Source organism: Anopheles aquasalis, chromosome 3, assembly GCF_943734665.1.
Source record: "Anopheles aquasalis chromosome 3, idAnoAquaMG_Q_19, whole genome shotgun sequence".
Lineage (NCBI taxonomy): Eukaryota > Metazoa > Arthropoda > Insecta > Diptera > Culicidae > Anopheles > Anopheles aquasalis.
In genome coordinates, this window is record NC_064878.1 from 55174414 (window position 1) to 55195558 (window position 21145).

General features: G+C 49.8%; 1 protein-coding gene across 3 annotated transcripts in view; it reads right to left on the reverse strand.

The window, feature by feature from the left end:
* Window positions 1–21145, reverse strand: part of LOC126579184 (phosphatidylinositol 4-kinase beta) — an 83413-nt gene that overhangs the window by 28056 nt on the left and 34212 nt on the right. The window lies entirely within an intron of this gene.

Sequence of the window (21145 nt, forward strand, 5' to 3'; positions counted from 1 at the left end):
TGGATGGATGTGAATGTGCGAATCTGAAAAAGGTGGTCCCGGGGCCCCAAAGGCGATGCAATCTTAAGAAGGTGAACCAGGTTTTACTCGCCCGCGAATGACATCAGCGGTGGGGAAACCGTTCTTGTGCCATTTTGGAGCCATTCGTAAGGGGTGATCAGCGATCGAAAGGAAGAGAGAGGGAGAGCAGGATTTCGCTCTATAAATTAGGAACCATTTTTTGGTTTTATCGTCGGAACCCAAACTTTTTAGCATGAATATATTTATGATTTCCGGGGTATAAACCAGCCACTTTTGCCTTTGACAAGGGTATTCTCGCCTGCTGTGTTTTTTTTTCGTTTTCCCGGAGAAGTTGCGGACATTTGTAGCAGATTATTATGAATGCTAGATCGTATATTCCATAATTTCGTGGGTGCGAGTGTCTGCTGTCCATGACAGCTCAATCTTCAGCATAATAATGCTAAACCCCGTTCGTGCCATTGTGTTTTCGGTCTAGCGGTTCTGATTGACGAGATACCCGGGGCAAGGGGGAGGGCGCGCGTGAACTTCCTTATAGAACCAGCAACCGCATCATGGACCTACTACTACTCCTACACGGCTATGGCGCGGCTGGTGAAGAGTGATTCACTGACCGTACTCACTGCGGTTCGAGATGATGTCGGGGGGCGACGGTCATATCACCGGTCTAATCACACCAGAGACAGAAAGAGCGGCAGAAAGAGAGCGAAAGATGAAACTCCAATTTAGGTGGTCGTCGTCTGTGGGCGCCCTCCCAGAGCGTGCCAGAGAAGGACGCACGAGATCGAATGAAAACACCATAATAAAATGCTAATTTTGAATTAACTGCAACCCTTTGCTGACGCTACAGGCATCGGCCCTCGCCTCCTCCTGGTCTCGAGAGTGGTTCTAATTTGCGTAGTGCTCCCAGCAGTTGACGCCATTTTGTTCGATGTTACCATGGTAATAAAACTTGAGTACTACACCGAATCCAAAGCAGCAGCAGCAGCAATAGCGAGCGTAGTAATCCCGCGAGTAGACAGCTGGAATGAAAGCAGGCCTTGCTTACATGTATGCTGCGATCATAAATGCAGAACTACCCCTTGGTGTGTCCCCTCCCCCTTCTGGAAGAGCTGGTCTTCACGGCGCAAATTGCGCTTAATCTGTTCTAATTATTTACTGCACCACGAAGCAATGATAATTGCGCGGCAAGCGCGTCGGAAGGGAGGGCTTTATTGGTGAGATTAGAGCGTTCATTTGGCGAGGTCGAACTGCCGTTTTCTCGTGTATATCGTGTGTGCATTCCACCGTGTCGCCGCCGCATCTCACATGCGAAGCGCCGCCTTTGTGTGTTCTTCTTCAGAGAGATGGAAACTATTAAACCACACCACGCATACGCATGCTTGCTGCATGTCTTTCGAAAAGGTATTTTATGACGTTTTTTCCACTTTTTTGTTCTAGACGATTGCCGTACGGCTTTCACCATGCCACCTCATCACCATCAACAGCCACGAAATCGTTTAATGAGCCAGGAATGCTTAAAAACATCAATAAAACCAAAAAATGGTGGCGGTTGCTTCGCGGTTCGCTCCCCGAAAACGCATCGTGCACGAGATGACGACGAGATGAGCGTTTGTTCGCTCTGATCGCGTTGCGGGGAGTCGCAGCAGCCGATGGTCGATTGATTTTATGGTCGCGCCGAGGGAGGAGAACGGATTTTATGGTACCACATAACTCTGTCGCAGAGTAGCAGCGGCTTTTAAGGAGCGCGAGCGTACCCCGTAACGGATGCGTCTGCAACGAGTGGCTTACACTTCGACAGCTCCGCGCTCGCCCGTTAGCTTAATACCGTATAATGGAAGGCGATGGTGTGTGGTTCAGGGTTAACAAACGAGTGAATGTTGACTGCAATGACTACATTTTCGTTTAGTGGGTTTATTTTACTTCGAAAACACACAAACTGTAGCTTCATTCAAGTCATAACAGATTATCTAAATGCGACAGAATGTGAAGTAGCTTTGCATTGAACAGGAAATGTGGTGGATTAGTCGTAATCTATAAATACAGCCGTGCATTCTTTACTTGTGATGCAATTCAGCTCGTGCTTCGTCAACGAACCTCATATTTATTGCAACGAACTTACTTAACTTAAGCCCTACCGTTATTTTAATCAACATTCTTTATAGTTTTTCTCCACTTTTCCACTCTGTTTCGGAGCTTCCTCATAGGTTTATAGCCATTTTTTCCTCTTTTGCTCGAGTACTCTCAACAGGAAAACACCATCATGGTGGCCATAAACAGAAAAACAAAACGGAAAACAACACATAATAATCCAACCAAAAAGGAAGCTATAAAACGTGAATAGCACCCAGCACACCCCTGCTGCTTTGCTTCGTACACGACGCGATTTGGTTGATTTGAATTTCCTGACCGCTGTGCGTACACCTGTACACACCCGTGACAAACCGGGGAAACGCACGCGTGCACCATGACAACGCGCGCGGTAGGCAACGATCGCCGCACGGCAAATCGCGCGCACCCGCTCGGCGATAATGCTGCAATTGAGCAAGAGCTTTTTTCTGCCATGGCTGGCGATGTGTTACGAAAGGGGGATATAGAGAAAGCAGAAGAAACTTACGAAACGTCTCGAACGGCGACTAAACAACGGAAGAAAGTTGTGAACGAATAACAATCAAAATCGTCGCACGTAGCCGCGGCGTGTAGCCGAGAGCTCTGGCAACATGACGACAAACGGGAAAAGGCAAAAAAGAAGCCCGAAAAACATGGCTAGCAGCATAAAAGAGAGGACTCTCCCTACCCGGAGCCTGCCCGTCGGAAGCGCTTTATCTGTCAAGGAGAAAGGCTGGCTCGGAAGAGGGATGCAAATGAATTATTAATTACGTTCGATATGCAAAATGGAAAAGCTCATCATAAACTGCGGGGAGAAGATGGGAGCGAGCCACTCTCCAACAACAATAACAATCACGAAGGGATGCTGAAGATTGTGTTCCGTTTAACGGAAGCTTGCTTCGATCGAAATCGAAATCTTAAAAATGGAAAAAGAAACGAAATAATCTGCTCAGCTCTGGTCTTTGAATCTGCAAAACGATGCATTTTGGGAGGAGCATCATCGTAAAAAGGGCGAATTAATGTTATCATCGTTCTGCTGTCGTTGTAAGAAAGGAAGACGATCCTCAGACGAACGGCAAGGGTGAGAAATCTGGTTGAAGGCTGCGAAGATGCTCCCACCACCACCGTCACCACCACAGTTCTGTTAAGGGCAAAACCGGTTAATCATTGAAGTTTTGTAATATGCATGATTCTCACCACACACCCGCGATCTGCCCGCCATCTTTATGCTGCTGCAACCCCCCCCCCCCCCCCCCCCCCCCATCCCCCCGCAGCAGCAGCAGCAGCACGCGGAGTTGGAGAGTTTGCGGTATTTTGCATATTGCATATTGCATTGCTGGCAACATACGGTGCTGCTGCTGCACAGACACAACTGTAATTTCCCGTCGTTTGCTTCGTCGTTGTGCATCGGAGAGAGCAACCACAGAAGTCACGGGGACATTTCAAATTCATCCCACCCGTCCCGGATTTACCATACCGAGAGTCGCGGATATGCTGCAGCTGCAAAATACTTGGCTGCATTCTACGCGAAAGTTTGTCTCGCATACGCTGAACGACGGATCTTACGAGATCACAGTGGGCGTGTAATGAGCTTGAGAGAGAACTTCCGAAGAAAGTCGAATAAGACAGATAGGCGCGACGGCAGCCATAAGTTATTCATTGGTGCTTTATTATGTAGCAGACTATGATGAAGAGCAACCTGGGAGTCAAAGTCGTTGGCAAATTGCGACATGAGCAGTGTAAAGCGGATGAAATGATGACCTTTCCAGTGTTCCATATGTTAACGAACGGCTACAACCTCTGCGGTTTGGAGTGGTTCACATACGCCACAGGTAAAAACAGAACCCGGGAAAAAGGTTTTAAAGGTTTCCAATCAGATACTTTGTCACACTTGCAGCCGTAGTTTCTCTTCACGTGCAGCCGTAGTTTCTCTTTCCATCAACGTTCGGGAGGATGCAGCGAAAGCGAGGCAAACGTTAAAAAAACCCCTTCTGACACCTCTTTGAAGGTGATGATGGAGAGCAAGAGGAAGAAGAAGACACACCGTCACAATTATGCTCTCATTAGCCTACCACCCACCGACGGCGGCATCATCTGCAATGCTCTGCTCACACGGAAGTCATCGATTGAGCTCACAATGAAACTGCATCCGGCAAGCGCGCACCACGACCGTCTGTGCGGCGGTGCGTCTTACGCAAACGATGCGTCACAACAGCCCCCCCCCCCCCTTCCTCTAACTGCTCAGCGCACGCTCGTTGTTATGCGCGATGCTATTTCGGCGTCAGTGGGCTTTAAATGCTTGAACCTGAGCCCGTCCCCCTCAGTCTCTACGTTTTTTGCCATCGAATCGATCAAATTGCACCAGGGGTCGCAGGCGGGCGCACCAAGTTGGCGGTTTGGAAGGAACAGTGCGCTGGGTAACTGTCTCTTCCCCAGTGCAGTCTCGTGTTTTGCGCAGGCGCACGCGCACACGAACGCAGGAAATGGTGGTTGGGGGTCTAAATGAATTAAATGATGCTCCCCGGATGGTCGCTTAATGTAATATTTATGAACAAAACACACTAACTGGCATGGTCTAGCTCGTGGAGCTGTGGTTCCAGGAGAAGGAGACCGTTCACCGTTCTATACTAGACACGGATCCTAACCAGGACACAAACACAATGTTTAAATTAATTTATGTGTCCACGCGCATGCACGCAGGCCTGTGACCGTGTGCGTGTGCCTGTGTCCATATGTTTCGCTGCCATTAACATGCTTTCCAATGCAAACATTAGCCGAAGGGAGCTATCGTTGAGCCGCAGCCATCGTTTACACATGTATTTTGCGTTGTTGATGTTGTTGCTACTCTCCGTCTCTGGCCGGGATGTGCCCGGGTTGGTTCCGGTTTGGGCACCAGCAGCACCAGCAGCAGTTTGATGCACCACCAAAGCAAGCGACGATCCGCAAGAGCTGACGGCTCACGGTTTCCATCTTTCACGCCGCCATCTCGCGCTTTTGTTTGTTTGCCTTTGTTGTGCCGGCGTGTGCCGTGCTGTGGAACAACAACTACTCACAGCGCAGTCCGCGCGTGTAGTGTTGTGGCCATGTGTTCGGAATGGTGACGTTCTTCAGTGTGCACCACACCACTCTGGGACTTTGCGTTTTGGCAAGGAAATTCACCTTTCGCTAGTACCGCTAGGGACAACGACGACGACGACTGCGATGATTGGCGCTTCTTCATTGCAAACATACGGTAACGATTGCGCGACGGTTGGGTTTCATAATTTGCAATCGATCCCCACTCCACGGAGTTGGATCCACGGTGCAACGCAAAGATGCGGAACCAACACTGAACTGCAATTCCGGATCGTCGACCTGGCCAGCGGCAACAACATGGGAAAGCAAATCGGTCGGTCGCTGCTGCTTCCTCTTTTAAACGAGCCACTTTGGCGAGCAACACACGACCGCGACGACGACAGTGAAAAGCGAATCCGAATGTGTTCCGGTACATGAAACATGCGCCATTTCGATGCATGGCGGAAAGGCGAAGGGTGTGGTCATGCTGTCCAGCAGCATAAACACTCGACGGCCTAAAACATCCTCAACGAGCGAGAAGCGTGCTTAACGATTGATTCACGTGACAATGTTTTGCACCGTTTTCACCGTTCCCTATCATTTATGGAAGTTGACGTGATTCAACAACGGGATTGCAAACCTAAAATGAATGAAAATGATGAAAAATGCTTTACTGAATTGCGAGCCAATCCTCATTCTCTTTTCACTTTCATCTTGCTTGCGGCGCGATGGATGGAATCAATGGAGATAAGGATTTGTCGGAACTGTTTGTCCAGAGAGTCCCCGGTCTGCTGCCACTTGAAATCCGTGCGAATCCATGCGTCCCCGAAACTGTCCCCCAGCACTTGATCCTTTTGAAGGCACAGCTTAACAACAAACAGATTGATTCAATGATAGATACTTCCTTCAAGAGCTGATGAATGCTGGTGGAAGGATAATGGCTTGCTTTGGTCACCTCACCGAGTGGCTCTCCATGGAAACCCCCTCAAATCCAGCCAGATGCCAACCAGAGAGACACCCAAACCTGACCACCATAAACACGCAGCAACAAACGCTTTCAAACGCTGCGTGTCTCGTCGTCACCGGTTACAGCGCAGCATGCCACGCACGCCGTCACCACCATCAACCTGTTGACGGTGAAAGGGAGGGCGGGGGCAAAAATGTAAAAGTGACGACGCCGCGGAGAGTGAGAGAGAGGCAGATAAATCTGCCAGAAAGAAAAGGATTACGTAAATCCGCCGGTCTGCGCTGGTCTGTCGAACGGATTTATGGTCGCGACAGTGCAAGCCGATAAGCCAATTAATCGACGGGCTAATGGTGTGGCGGAAATCCGGTCAACATTCGGGGGGTCGCTGCGCTGCCCTGCGGATAGATTACAATCCGGAACCCAGCCAGGTGTAGGGATACCAGGCGGCGTGATTTCGTAAATATTGCGTAACCAGGCTGGTGGTGGCCCTTTCGAAATGCAAACGCAAACCCATTCAAGAGACCTTCGGTGTCGTTGACCTGTCGCACTGGACGAGGATTGATCGGTCAATTCGTTTAAGTCTGGGACAGGGGGTCACTGCGTTGCCGTGTAAACGGCGTCGCGACAAGTTGGGATCCACAGCTTTGACGGCTCGACTCGTGGCTTCGCTGGAGGATTATGATGGTGGTGTGTTTTCACTTTTACTGGAGGATCGGTTTTCCACAACACTGGCCGGTCAGAGGGGTTGGTCTCTCTCCCTCTCCCTCTCTGCACGCTGTTTTCACTTTCCGCTCTAACTCTTTTCCACTGTTTATTCGTTACTTTTTGGTTCTTCAACATTTTGCAGAGCATCGGGGGCATGATGTCGAGATGTTGTTGTTGACTTTTGATCACCCTCTCTCTCTCCGTATCTCCCATAAAAAAGGTGCAAACGAGGTGCACGATCGCCGGCCTAAACGGCTCTCTGAAAAATGGATGAAGGAATGAAACTGAATTCGTAAAGCAGCAGCAGCAGCAGCAGCAGCAGCGGAAACAGCGGAAATCGAGCGCGGAATCGCACTTTTGTACCGGGCCCCGGGGTCGAGCCTTTTAAATTTCATTGGACCGCACATTGGACATTAGAGAAACGGCTTTCGGTTGTTGTTTTCCATCGCAGCAACATTATGATTCGCTCCGGCCATCTTCAGGGCTTCCTCTTGTGAATCTCCGGAAAGAAGAAGCGAGTGAAACCAGTTATCAAGATGGCCGCCAAAATGATGGTTGTGCGCCCTGTGACGTGCGAGTACTGTTGATTATGCCGGGTGATACTGCGTTTCGGTTTGGCTAGCCGGCCTTTCAACCCTCTCCCTTTCGCTTTATGCTTTTTAATGCTTTTTCTACTCCTTAATTTTTTCGGATTCACCTGAGCAAGGGAAAAAAAAATTGAAGCTTACTCGCACACCAAAGCCCCTAGGTCTGTCCAGGTTGAATCCGTTGGTGGACCATCACTAATTGGCAGCAGTACCGTCAGCAGTCAGCCAGCATCAGCATTAACACATCATCATGCGCGCCGAGGGCTACTTGGTTTGGTTCAGTGCTTTGCACTAGATTTCGAGCGTAATTGAAAGAGAGCTTAAAATATCGGAAAAATATGAAACTTCATCCTAGTAGCCGCCGTCGCAGCAGCAGCAGCACCACCACCAGTAGGCGCGTGTTGATCTATTACCATCGGCCGCCTGACAGCAGCGAAAGCCACCGTAGATTTCGCAGATTGAAATGGCCAGATTTTATGTAAACCGCCTGGCGTTGGTGGTGAATGTGACAATCTTCATCTTTCGTCGATGAGCACCTTCGCTTCGTGGGCTACAATAATAATGATGATCCAACTTGGTCACTTTCACCGCACAACGAGCCGGCGCAATGCCAGCTAATGCCCAAGCTATTGCACAATCCGGATTCGATCCGGAGGACTGGATTGAGCTGACTGATGGTCATCAGTTAGCAGCGTTTTGTTGTGCCCCACCACCACCACCATTTCCATGACAAATCTGTGCGCGCGCTCTTTTCAAAACTTTTCGTGGGATTCACGCGTCACGAGCCGGTTAATAATGATGTGGCTAGATGCTAATAATTACTTCCAGCTTTCACAGCATTTCTATGCTGTTGTTTTTCCTTGCCCAGGCCTGAATCTGAAACCTTCAATTAACGGGGTGAAAAATGGTTTGCCCTTTTCTCTCTCTCTCGCGCGCGAGCGCGCACGCTGCTCGTGGAGTCAATCATCGGTAATCGATTTCCCCCGTCCCCGGTCAAACCACACAATCATTAAGCTGTTGAGGTGGTGCTTCTTCAACCCTACAGGTCCTCTCCTAGAGACAGTCACGGAAGGGGATGCATATCGAGAGGAAATACTTCCTCACTTCCTTGAGGGTTTGCTGTTGCTGCTGGTGTGTTGTTGGTGCGGTGCATCGTACTCTGTCATCTGAAGCCATAAGATGAAAAGTACGAAGCTAAGAAGAAACGAAAAAGAAACGAATGTCGACGAATCTTACGACCAAGATGCGCCACGGCGCACGGGAGGGAAGAAGTAATTGGATACCGTTTGGGAAACATGAGTTACGAACGACAGAGAGACCCGGTCGGAGTGGCCGGATCGGTATGTGGACGCGAACAAGACACAGATGTCGGTGCAGAGAAGGAAGAAGATGAGGGAGTTCGACCTTTTCCAAAGCACGCTGTGACCTCCCCGACTTGCCACTGGCAGTGCATTTGGTTGTTGAAATACACGCGAGCATTAATCTTTACATCCTGCAGCAACCACATCACACCAGAACATCACCCCACGATTACAGGATGGAATTGGACGGTGACAATCGACTCCGGATGATTGATCATCACGCAGAGAGAGAGAGAGCGAGCTGACAGACTGGATCTACGCTATCTTTCCCAAAACTTTATCGATGACTTCGAGAGCGTCAGTTTTCAGCCATTTTTCTTTTTCTACCATGCCTTTGATGCACCAGAGACGCAGTATGTCCCCCCTCGATCATCTCTAGATGAATGAGCTGCCAGCTACCAAAGAGTTCGAAAGCTCTTCGACCTCCACCGGGCGGAGCGAGGCTACTTGAAGTCATCACATATCAATGCACACCCCCGGGTGGTACAGCAGCAGCAGCATTGCAGAAAGTACTCCCCATCCGGCACCACAAAGACGCCATTTGCAACAAAGTATGCGTGGTGCAATGAAAGGCACATGGAAAGTATCGACGGCTGTGTCGATTCGTTCCATCAATCATTTCAAGAGAAGGACTCCAGATAGTTCCAGATAGTAGCCGTGTGTCTATACAAAAAGCGAGATTCGCTCGCTGGAATGTGGTGGAATAATTTCCTCTGGCACAAAAAAAGAAAAACAGACAGACACAAAAAGATGGTTCGTATTTCATTTTCCATTTCCCTGCGTCACATCATTATCAGCTACAATGTGAAACTCGAGGAGCGTTCTTCGGAATCGGGATGTTGTTTTCTTTTTGCTCTCCAGCCAGCGGAGGGGTTTTGTGACATTTTCCAGACCAGACAGGCAGATGGTATGCGTCAAACGATTTTCGTCGTTTCATTGGGATTCCTTATTTTTTCTCGCTTTTCGATCGAATTGTTCCAATATCGGTGTCGTCTTGGGCGTGGTTTCGTTGGAAATCTACATGCTGGAGACTTTTTTGGATGAATTTTCGTGTCTCTTGAGCTCCTGGACGGATTTAGACTCCCTATTCCAGGATTTTCCTGTTCTTTTATGTAGGTTCCTATTCCTTCCTCCAGGAATTCAGTAGTCACGAGGCGGAGTAGCATTTGGAGAATCAATTTAAGAGATAAGAATGTGGCTCACAAAACGAATTTTAATTTAAATCAAACGAAAGCGGACAAGCTTGCCGTTCTCCACATCCTCCTGACATATTCGCTGGAATGTCACTGTTGAACTTCACCGCTGTGGTCTGTGGCCATCACGGCCACTATAATTGGATTAAATTAATCCAATGGAACGCACCAGGCACCATTTACTTACAAATATCCTAATCAACTCAACAAGTTACTGTTACCGACCGGGGGAGGAGGGGGTAACAGGGTGTACGCCCTCCTGTCTGCCTGGAACATCAAATTTCCATTTCGAAAGGGAGCAATTTTCCAAAAAATGCCTAACTACCACACCACATCCGAAGGGGAGTGCGAGTGCGTAGAGCAAGCGACCACCAATGAATATCAAACTCGTTATAGAGTGACCACCAGGGGAGAGAGAGAGAGAGAGAGAGAGAGAGAGAGAGAGAGAGAGAGAGAGAGAGAGAGAGAGAGAGAGAGAGAGAGAGAGAGAGAGAGAGAGAGAGAGAGAGTGGCAGGAAGACATTCAATGCCACCACCGCAAAATGAGCATTTTATGCTGAACGTGAAAATGGAGAAGGGACCCACCAATTGCCGACCCATCCGGGGCCGACACGCTACAACAACAGTTGGTCGATAAAAGGGAGCGCACGACTACGGGAACGCTACACTACACTGCAGGATACCGAAATAGAAGAAGAAGAACTGAAGAAGACACGAAAACAGTGCATTGGAAACCGGCAAAAGTTAACACTGGAAAAAGGGAGCGCAGAGGGCGCATCAGCATCTAGTGGGCTAGCGGGCTGTCTAATTCCAATACCAGAAGGTGTGATATGTTGTGCCACATCCAACAGCACCCCAACCAACCCATCTATCGACGATGTTTCGAAATAAGGGAAATTAGGAAAAACTCCAATATGGCGGCGCGCGAGCGGTTTGCCTTGCCTTGGTCGTGTTTTTGATATTTTAGGAGCAAGCAGCAAAACATTGGCAGCTGGCAGCAGCTGGAACCAGTGGGAGAGAACACCGCCTCGGAAAACTGAAAACCAAACCCTCGAAGCCGAACCAAAAGGAGAGGCATTTTCCCAATTTGTTCGAAGACCACGGCCTGAAACCTGATCGCCCGGCTCGCTGTTTGGTGTGATAACAATAACACACATGCACATACATTCCGAATTCCGGACGGCATTTTGTGGCTACGGAAAGAGAGAGAACCGGAATCGGAGTGGATAAATCATCGGAGACAAAGACGACCGCGACAGTGCAGTGGAAATGGAATCAATTTGTCTTCTCCAGAAAGCACCACAGAGTCCCAAAACAATCGGGCGTGATTCGGGGGAGAAATAAGATGCCAAATAAAGGAAAAACCAAAAATAGAGCCATAAAGTGATCGGAAACAACGGTGATCGAGAGCAAACCGGAACGGGAAGGGGGAAGCGAAATTAATATCCCCAAACATCCAGAAGCAGCAGCAGCCAGCCACCGACCATCTCATCATCATCTCGATAGTCATTCCGACAATCGACCACTCCCGGACGACGTCGTTTCATTAATGGAGCATTTGGAGATTCGTCTATTGAGTCCGAAGAATAGAATGCGCTCGAAAAAAGGTAGCTCCGTCGTGTCCTTGAGAGGGCTACCGCCTTGGACCCAAAAAAAAAAAGAGAAATACAAATGTGCGTCGTCCATTATCCTGACACCTCAGACAGACAGACACACACCACTAGCCACCGGCCAACTCGAAACAGAAACCTAGCAAAGCTCGCCTATCAAGGACGAGTATCGATCAGGTGTCAAACAGAGTGTGCCCTCCCCCCCCCCCCCCCCCTCCCCAAACCACAGTTTATCAGTGTCTGTGTGCTATTAATGATCCGTGATTTGTATTCCTCCTTCCCCATTCACGGTGGGAGCAAACAATAGACAACATAAAAATTCACGCCAAAAGCTCGCTCCTTTCGCCTGATATCAAGCGCGCACCATCATGCTGAGCATCTACTCTCTCCGCTTCTGCTCTGCTATCGGCTATTTGTCGAGGACGACCAACAAATGGAATCAATTCAATTTTCGTCTGTATTATTTTTATTTTTTCCCCCCATCTCCCGGGCTGTGCAGGGCCTGCAGTTAGGCTGTGGAGGCTGCTGTTGTTCCCAAAATAAATATGCTTTTAAATCGGGGCGGCCATCGAATCAGAATCATTGGAAATTGATTGATTTTGAACGGCACGCACCGCAAGGTGTCGGAGAGAAAAGGAATACTTGGCGGTGGCGGTCGAAGTGCCGGAAGAAAAATGGATGGACATTAAAAGGAAGGAAGGTAGGTAGCATGGTTTTGACAACTAACAAGCGTTTGCCATCAGTCTAACTTGAGTGATTAAATGCGTGCGTAGACATAGAGTCATTTCTTTCGACCTTTTCTAGGCCAAATGAAGCTCAAACTCAATCACTGCCTACAAGAAGAAGCAGCAGCAGACAACGTGTGCACGTGCGTGTTCGAGTGTCGCGTAGGAGAGCATCGTTCACACCTCCTCCTCTAAAGCCCTAGTCCGAAAAGGAAGCCTGTTCCATCTCAATGGAAGATCTTGGACCGAAATCCGGGCATGCCATGTTCCTAATTTCCGTGGCACTTTACGCTACAACGGACGGAGAAGGAGCAGAAGATGCTGCACCATAATGAACAGTGTTTGGGAGCGTGTCTGAATACGACCGGGAATCCAAAATCTGGTCCAAAAACATCGGCACACAGTGCTGACTAATGGTGCACCATTACATAACCTCTCTGGTCCGCTGCTCCAGAACCACGGAGAACCTGCCTAGAACGCTGGGTACTTGGGAGACAGACGCACACAGACACAAAAACATTCAATTGTTCAACGGTGAAGCGAACATCCGGAACAACGAACCGGTACGCTACACTACTGATTGCCAGGGATTGAGGTGCGGCGGACATGCGCGTAGCGAGCGCGGGAGCGGAACGACGAAGAGCCTGGCCGCCTCGTGTCCTTGCGCGTAGTGCGTGCACAGAGAGAGAGAGAAAGAGAAGAAAGAAGAGAGAGAGAGCGAGCGAGGCTCTAGTACCACACCCAGGGGAGTCCCGTTGCCACCCGTTCCCCGTCCGGGCTTTACGCTCTGTGCGTGGCTGCTACGGGGGCTTTGGAGCTCATCCCGGGGATCACACCACGGGTGCCAGCAATGCCTATACCTTCCTCCTAGTTCTATGTGCTGCGATGAGCCGCGTGCTCCTTCGTTTTCTTGTCCTTGTTCGTCGTCTGCCACCGGGGCCGACCGGGAGATTATATGGAGTGCTCGCGTGACCCAGTTAACCAGACACACTTGGAGCCAGGAGCGTAAAAACAGGGTCGAAATGGGGTGTGCAGGAAATCGAAAAATGGCTCGACCGCTGCTTACGCAATTTGACCGACATTTCGACGGTGCCGAGCCCTAGGGGGACGGGGGGACCCATCGTTTTTGGGACAGCGAAAAAAAAGAAACGTTTATCTTCAGCCCGGTTTAAGGTTCTTTTGGGACTCGATTCTGGGCGTACCAGATGCTGCTGCTGCTGCTGCTGGAGCGGAACTTCTCGGTTGTTCTTCCTTGCGGTGGAAACATTCCAGTAACAGACCCCCACCCCGGAGACCGGAAGGCAACGGAAGAAAGGATACGCGGACACCCGAATTTTGTCTACGGACTTCTTTTTCTTCTTCTTCTGCTGCGGCTGCTGCTGCTGCTGTGTTACGCGCCGCAAGGCCACACAATATGGCGCGCACCATAATGATGAACACAAGATGGTAGTATTCAACCGGCACCTCAAGAATTTATGGCCCATGTCGGGTCTAGAAGACACTGGGCTCAAGTTTCGCGAATCATCTCTCGCTCTGTGTTCGCCTTCAAGTCCTATGCTGCCTTCTTCCATCGACCATCGACTTTGGTCGCCGATTCCTCAACTCTACAGAGCCGTAACGCTTGCGCCACCACAACGTGCTGATGATGGGTGTTCCCCGAGAAAGTGCTTACAACGGGCGCGCGCGCGCGAAAACCACATTTCACGGCAATCTGGTTCATCGCTTCATTTCACTTTGCAGAACTTGTGCCCCCAGAACGCGGAGATGGATGGAGGACGAACGAGCGAACGACGAGAGAAACGAGCGCCAGATCATCCTTACTCATCCACCGTGGCGGCCAGGATACTCCGCAGATGGTAACGGTGGTACACTGCTTCCGTATGCCACCCTGGTGTGTTTTTACACCAAATACTTTAATGGTATTATGATTCATGTTTTCATTAGCAGCGCTGCCTGTGAGCTCGGCAATGTTTGATTACGAAGTTTGTACTGTACGGGAGATAATTTGGAGTAATCAGCATTAGCTGCTCGTGCTCGTTCTTCGTTTTGCGATGGAACGATTTCGAGATTAACTTGCAGTAAGTCCTGGATAAAGCAGAACGTTTAACGCGGATGATGAGCTTATGATACCAAAGGGTGCTTTGTTCTCGTCAACGTCACTTGCTTGGAATTCGATGACGTTAGTCCTGTCGTTCGGGATAAAGAAAAAATCAAATCTGATCCAATCACAGTAGGCCACAGATTGCTCGGCTGTCCTGTCCATCTCCAGCGACGGACAAGATCCATCAGCGCGGCATTAGGAGAAAGATATCTGAAGAAAAACCTCTCAACCACAGGCTCGTCCGGGAGGAAGACTCACTTTCCTTGTGGTTTTTTCAAGTAAAAAGTTTATGGCGATGGAAGTAAAAACAACAAAAACAAACACACATCGACGACAGCCTCTCTCTCTCTTTCTCTCTCTTTCTCTCTCTCTCTCTCTCTCTCTCTCTCTCTCTCTGCAGCTCATCTAACTTTTCTCATCCAACAACTGGAAACAATCCTCTACATCATGCGAAGGATACACTTCCAGGATGTGTCTCGTAGTGTACCGTAGAGGGCATGGGATGTAGCTTAGCTTACATATTCATAACCCAGAGCGTTGACAGTGTATCCACCACCTTCTTCCATCGCTTCGTCCCAGTTGCCCAGTGTATCGCAATGAAAACACTGTCGCCGCGTCGCCATCGAGGATGATCGGCGAGAGGATTACGAAACTTTGGCGTGATTGATTGCCGTCATCAGCATACTGTCGTGTCCGTCGTCGTCCTGGTTCTCTCTGTTTATCATCATGTGCGCCTACCAGCTTCCACAGGGCGCCATCCATCGTAACCAGAAAGAAAAAGTTGAACGAAAATATGCGCTCCACATGCGCCAAACAACGTCCTAACAACTAGTCATGCCCGGGTGTGAAGTGTTTAAAGATGGTTCCGTTTTTGAAAGCACCTTCCACATGCAAACACATGTTTTGTGCGCTGGGAAACGAGGCACTCGTGGACGAGATGAGCTCATGGGGCGGTATATCTTGATCAGCGCCACTGCAACGATGTGACCTGCTCCAGAAGAAGCCGCCACTATAACCATTGAATAATAGTTTTTTTTTGTCTGTTCTTAGTCTCTGTTCTTCGGAGCGGAGGTCGAAGCAAGTTCTTCAAGGTTGCAGCTGGTGCACAGGTGCATTTTGCGCTGCATCCATTAAGCTTCGATGAAGGTGCAGCAGCGCACTTAAGGGCGCACTGAGGAATGGCACACTCACGTGCTCACAAGAAGGAGCGAATTTATGGCTTTGGCTTTGAACCGCTTCCCCGTTCGCTGAACAGAGATTGAGAGAATGGAATGGATGTGAATGGCACACTTCCGAGGGTTCGGTCACTAGTCGCGCTCGAGGGGCTCGAGGTCATAACCAGGTTGTTGCCAACAGGAGCGTGATGAGGTGATCGTCACCGAACTCAGTTTGCACAGGCCATGCGGTCCTCCTTCGTCTCCTTCTGCGCGCAAGAAGAAGCGACGGAGAGAGAGAGAGAGAGAGAGAGAGAGAGAGAGAGAGAGAGAGAGAGAGAGAGAGAGAGAGAGAGAGAGAGAGATGAAGGGAAAACTTTGTTAAGCTAACGGTTAAGGAATTTGACTTCCACGACACTTGAGACGTCCAATGCACTTCCGTCGAACCGCCGGTGACGAGAATGGTGCTGGTTCAAGGGTTGATTGTTTGCCATTATGCCATTGCGAGGTTGAGCGCTTGGGAAAGTTATCCACCACCAACTAGTCCCTCCCTCCAACCGGAGGTCAACATGATGCTACAACACCAAGCCATCTTGGCGGCACCGGAACCATCACGATCCAGTGGTTGGTGTTTTCTTCGCTCATAACAGTTTCAGATTTACAACCAGCGGGACCATAAAATCGAGCAAAACTGACGCTACACCGACACATTCATTACGCGGCGGCGTATCCACGGTGCCGCCGACTAGCGTCATCATCAACTGCGACAGACGAACCACCATCAGCATCATCATCATCATCATCTTCCATCTGCCACCAACACTACCCACCGTTACACAGCCCTCTGGGTGCGATTCTTTCGCTATTTTGATCCAGGAAATTATCTTCCGCCATAATCACACTACAAGCGAACCCGAGAGGCCAGCATCGGAGCTGTGCAGAGAGTGCGATTGCCCTCAATTCCGTATCCATTCGTTCGCATCATCAATGGTGCATCATTCCCGTGGGGAATGAGACAGATGGCATCAACGACGACCGTTGATTCCTTGATCCTCCTCCTCCTTGACAAACGCCAAGAAATACTAAACCGATGACTCATCACATCTCAGACTCGGCAGTTCTCGATATAAGTAGAACGATTTCCTTCTTTTCCGACTACCGACTGCTGGCCTGCGGTGTACTAGATTCTGCGCCGATTCTGGCCCCTTCTTGTGGTGCAGAACTGTGGTGACCAGTTGAAAGCGCAGTAACTTTCCGGCTGCCTGACCCCCCCTGGGGGAGGGTTGTTCAGCACAATAGACGATTTGTATATACACAGCATTATCCGCCACACATGGTTTGGTAAAAGGAAATTATGTTTTAAGAGTGAGCACAAGTGGGGCAGCTGCTCGGGTTGGAATTGTGTGTTGTCAGGACCTTCCATCCTACTGGACATTCTTGTCCCCTGAAGAGGCTCCTGAAGAGCGGAAAACGAATAGAAAACTTCACAAGAAGCAGGAGAACGAAGGGAATACACTGCAGTGTCGTCAGTACGTCCCTATCACCCCAAGCTGGAACCATTTGGCAGATTTCTCCTGTTCCAGCAATGATATGGAATCAAGGGAGCATGGAATCAAATATTATGATGTAGCAAAATTTGAAGTAATCAGATATGTAAATCAATTTCCGCCATTCAGAACATTCAGCTAGCATGAGAATCCGTTGCTCCAGGTCATCCTTGTACAAAATGTGATGCCATAAGCATGTCGAATACTTGCCACAGGACAGTACACAATAAACCAGCAGAATGGTTCATCAGTACCATCGTCCTTATATACACAACAAACAACCAAAGCTGTTGCCTCTGCATCTCTGGATGGTTTTCCTCTGTGGCCAGAGGATGAAATATATATTTCCTCAAATTTTCTCCCAAGAACGGAGCGGCACACTGGAAAATAAGAGCAGAGCCAACGGGGACAACAGCGAGCGACCCATTCAACTGCATTTATGTGATAAAAACACTCGATTCTCGCTCTTCCTTCTGTGTTAACCACCCTCCCTTCCCACAGTGAACTGTCCGGCGGTGGCGGTGTTTGTCTGGCTATTGGCCACAAAACGAAACTCATAAATCATTGTCACCGCGTAGCGTAGCGTAGAGGGTGCTGCTGCCGAGCGACCACTTGCACTCAGTCCAGTCCTGGTCATCGTATTCCACCGAGAATCTTCCTCTGGAGCGCAGCGTCTGCCACACTGACCAATAATAATAACAATAATTGGACCTCCGTGGTGACTCCGGGTGCAGTTCAGCAGCGCCCAATGCTTGCTTCCCCCTTATTCTCTCCAAAAGAATGTAACATTCTTGTTCAAAATTGAACCAACCCGTCCCCCCCCGGGAACGTTCTCTCCATTGCACGAGTCGAGTCGTTCATTGTGTCACAGTGTCCTACACCTCGCTGGACCGAGAGACTGCGGTTACGATTGAATTGGAGTGTATTAGGGTCAACGAATAGCTAGACGGAAGGCCCACCGTCACGAAGAGCCAATTTTTCAGCAGGAGGATTGCTCGGGAATAATACGAAAAATTGATGTCACAATCGTGGCGGAGGGCTTTTGTAGGGTGAAATACCGTGATATTGATACAGGATTGCCATCGATGTGATGCTGGTGAACCCCCGGGGGGGGGGGGGACTTAACGTCGGTCATCGCTGGCTTACCTATGGTGAAGAAGAAGAGAAGAGCATGCGTTAGTTCAGTTCAGAATGTTCGCCATAAATCTTTGCACGTAAATCAGAATCGTCCAACTACTTCTCGAGACGTGTGTGCTACTAAAGGAGGGAATTTGTGACTTTGCGATGCATGTTAGACCGCGACTGCGATGCACCATTGCGATGAAGCCAATTGCCGCCTCTTTACTCAGTGAACGTCTTGTTGATTACGACGACGATGGCTGGCTAAGGAGGTCATTGGACACACATTCTTCTTGGCACTGCAGCACCGGCATCAGCAGCACCAGCAGGAATTGAGAGCAAACGCAACGGCATTGCACATCATGCGGGGCCAACATGAAGCGATTATCTTCCCCCATCCCTCAACTCCACAATCGTGTTGCGAGTGTGTATGTGCCCACAAGTCAAGGCAACAGCAGCAGCTGCTGCTGCTGCTCCGCGGGCCACTGAATACCAAACTGCGTTGCCACCGGCACTGTCCACCACACGATCAAGAGAGTGATGCCAACGGATCAACGGACCGAGAATTGAATAAACATAAATGTGGGATGCCTCCGTGGTGGCTCTGCCGCTGCACGACCGCATGCATCAACGCAACAACGAATTGTGAGCCGACTAACGAGAACACTGGCTAGTAGCATCGTGTCCTACGCAAGAATTGGGATGGGACAAAACGCATGATTGAAGATGAGCGAGCGAGCTCTTCAGTGATGCAACGAGCCGAGTGTGCATTAGCATAAGCACACAGGCAGCAATCACAACTTCAAGTCACATACCATATCGGGGCTGGCTGGCCGCGGCCAACGTCTTCGACGTTGCGCAAAAGTCAAAGAAGTCTCTCTTGAGACACATTCCTCCCTGTGTTTAATGCAGCAGCAGCACTCATGGCCGCTCGAGCAGTGTACACGCAGCGAGTCTAATTGAAGACGGTCTTCTTCAGTTCCAATTCTTTTCCAGCATCTGTTCCGCCTCCCGGTGACTTGAGAACTCGGTACATACGGTCCACGCAATGGTATTCCATGGGTCACTCTCCCCGGCGTGCACGCCTCTACTTTATCGTAGCAAAGTTTGCTCCATTGATAATGTCACTTGACAATTGGGGATCTGGTACAGGATCTCGCTGTAACAAACAAGCTACCGAGTGCGACCTCTCTGTATTCACTCCGCGCTGCTGGTTCCACGAACACACTTTAGTAATGGCCCGTACCCCGCCGAATGGACTTATAATGGCTTTATTTTATAGCAATGGACACTTGGATACTCCTCTGCCATGCGAATCCCATCCAGCATACCGTTCTCCACCAACCAAGACAGCCCCCATTTGGGGCGATTTATGTTTTCACTTCCGATTGTTGTTGGGCCACTTTGGGCGCATTGTGAAAGAGGGGCGCAGGAGGATCGTACTATTGGGACGCACAGCACAACCCAACAATACCTCGTGGGCCCGTGGTATCACAAGATAGACCAGCCGGCCAGTCGGTGGCAGTCTGGTATGGAGCACGAACCCCACCACCTCCTTTTGAAGTCTCGATTTGTAGTATGTATTGTTGTTGGCTCGTTAATGTCGATTTACTGCCCGCTGTGAAGCCTTCTGTGCGTTGTGAAGGGGCCATCGTTAACTGGGACAACGGTGGTGGTGGTGGCGTTGGCTGGCTCACTGGCGAATGGCAACTTTATTGGCATTGCGGCATCGCGGCGAGTCCTCACAGTGCCCGCGTTGACAAGCCGGCAACCGGTAATAATCTGGAGGCGCCAGGGCGCGCACCATCATTTCGCGCGACCGGACGACGACGGACAACAGCGTCAATAATAAGTCGCACAGTTAGCACATTCCAATTTGGGGATCATCTAAGCAGCCATCCGGAAGGTAATAAAAGACGACGGAATCCACGACAACCACGGGCTACTAGGTTTGTTCCACATTTTTGCTCGCGCGAATGTTGAGCATTCTGGTTGAACTCAGTAACCGAAGATTGATGATCGGCGTGGATTCAGGACAGCAGTCAGTCAGTGTGCAGCGCATCAACATCATCATGATCACGTCATCAGCCTTCCACCACCAATCTAGCCAGCCATGAAGGTGAACTCTGTTGCTGCTGCTGCTGATTGCGACGTTAAATAAAGTCTTATCGTACCAGCGGTACCATCCGCATAGGCTCGGCTCTGCTGGCCACATATCCGCTACCACCGTCTAACGTGTATCTCCTGCTCGTGGTAGGAAGTGCGCGCTGCCACTAATGCATGCAGCACGGATTAGTGAGGGAGTCGGTCGGTGGACGTATGCCGCATCTAACATGGCGTCGCACGCATCGTTAACTCCAAACAAGGAATTCGTGTTTCAAGACGTGTATGCGTGAGTAACATCCTTGAGCGCCGCAAATCGAAACATCGCCATCAATCAAGATTTAGTGAACTTGACGGACGGACGGACGGACGGACGGACGGACTTTGCCCCGCGCGGAGCTATGCAGCAATGCAAAAGAGTCCAAGAGTGCCAGCGGACGCGTTCGTTGGTCGACCTTGGTCGATGGGCACGGCGCGGCGCTGATGCATCGAGGTAAAACAATGGGCAGCAGGGTCTGCAGTTCCACCAGCCGGCTTCTATTGGGTGCCCATCCGGAGGTGCTAATGTCTTGATGGATCTCGGAAACAAAAGGCGACGACGACGGAGCTCTCTCGCACACCTTTGTGTTTGTCATACGAAGGTGACAAACGGTCTCGCTGGTTTGCTCCAAACCATCTGAAACCGACTGAACACACCAACTTCCACCAATATCCGCTAGATCCGGTGTGTTTACTCTCGTTTTTTCCCTTACCGGAGTTACTCATGGCGGCACAGCAAGCAACCAGAACTGT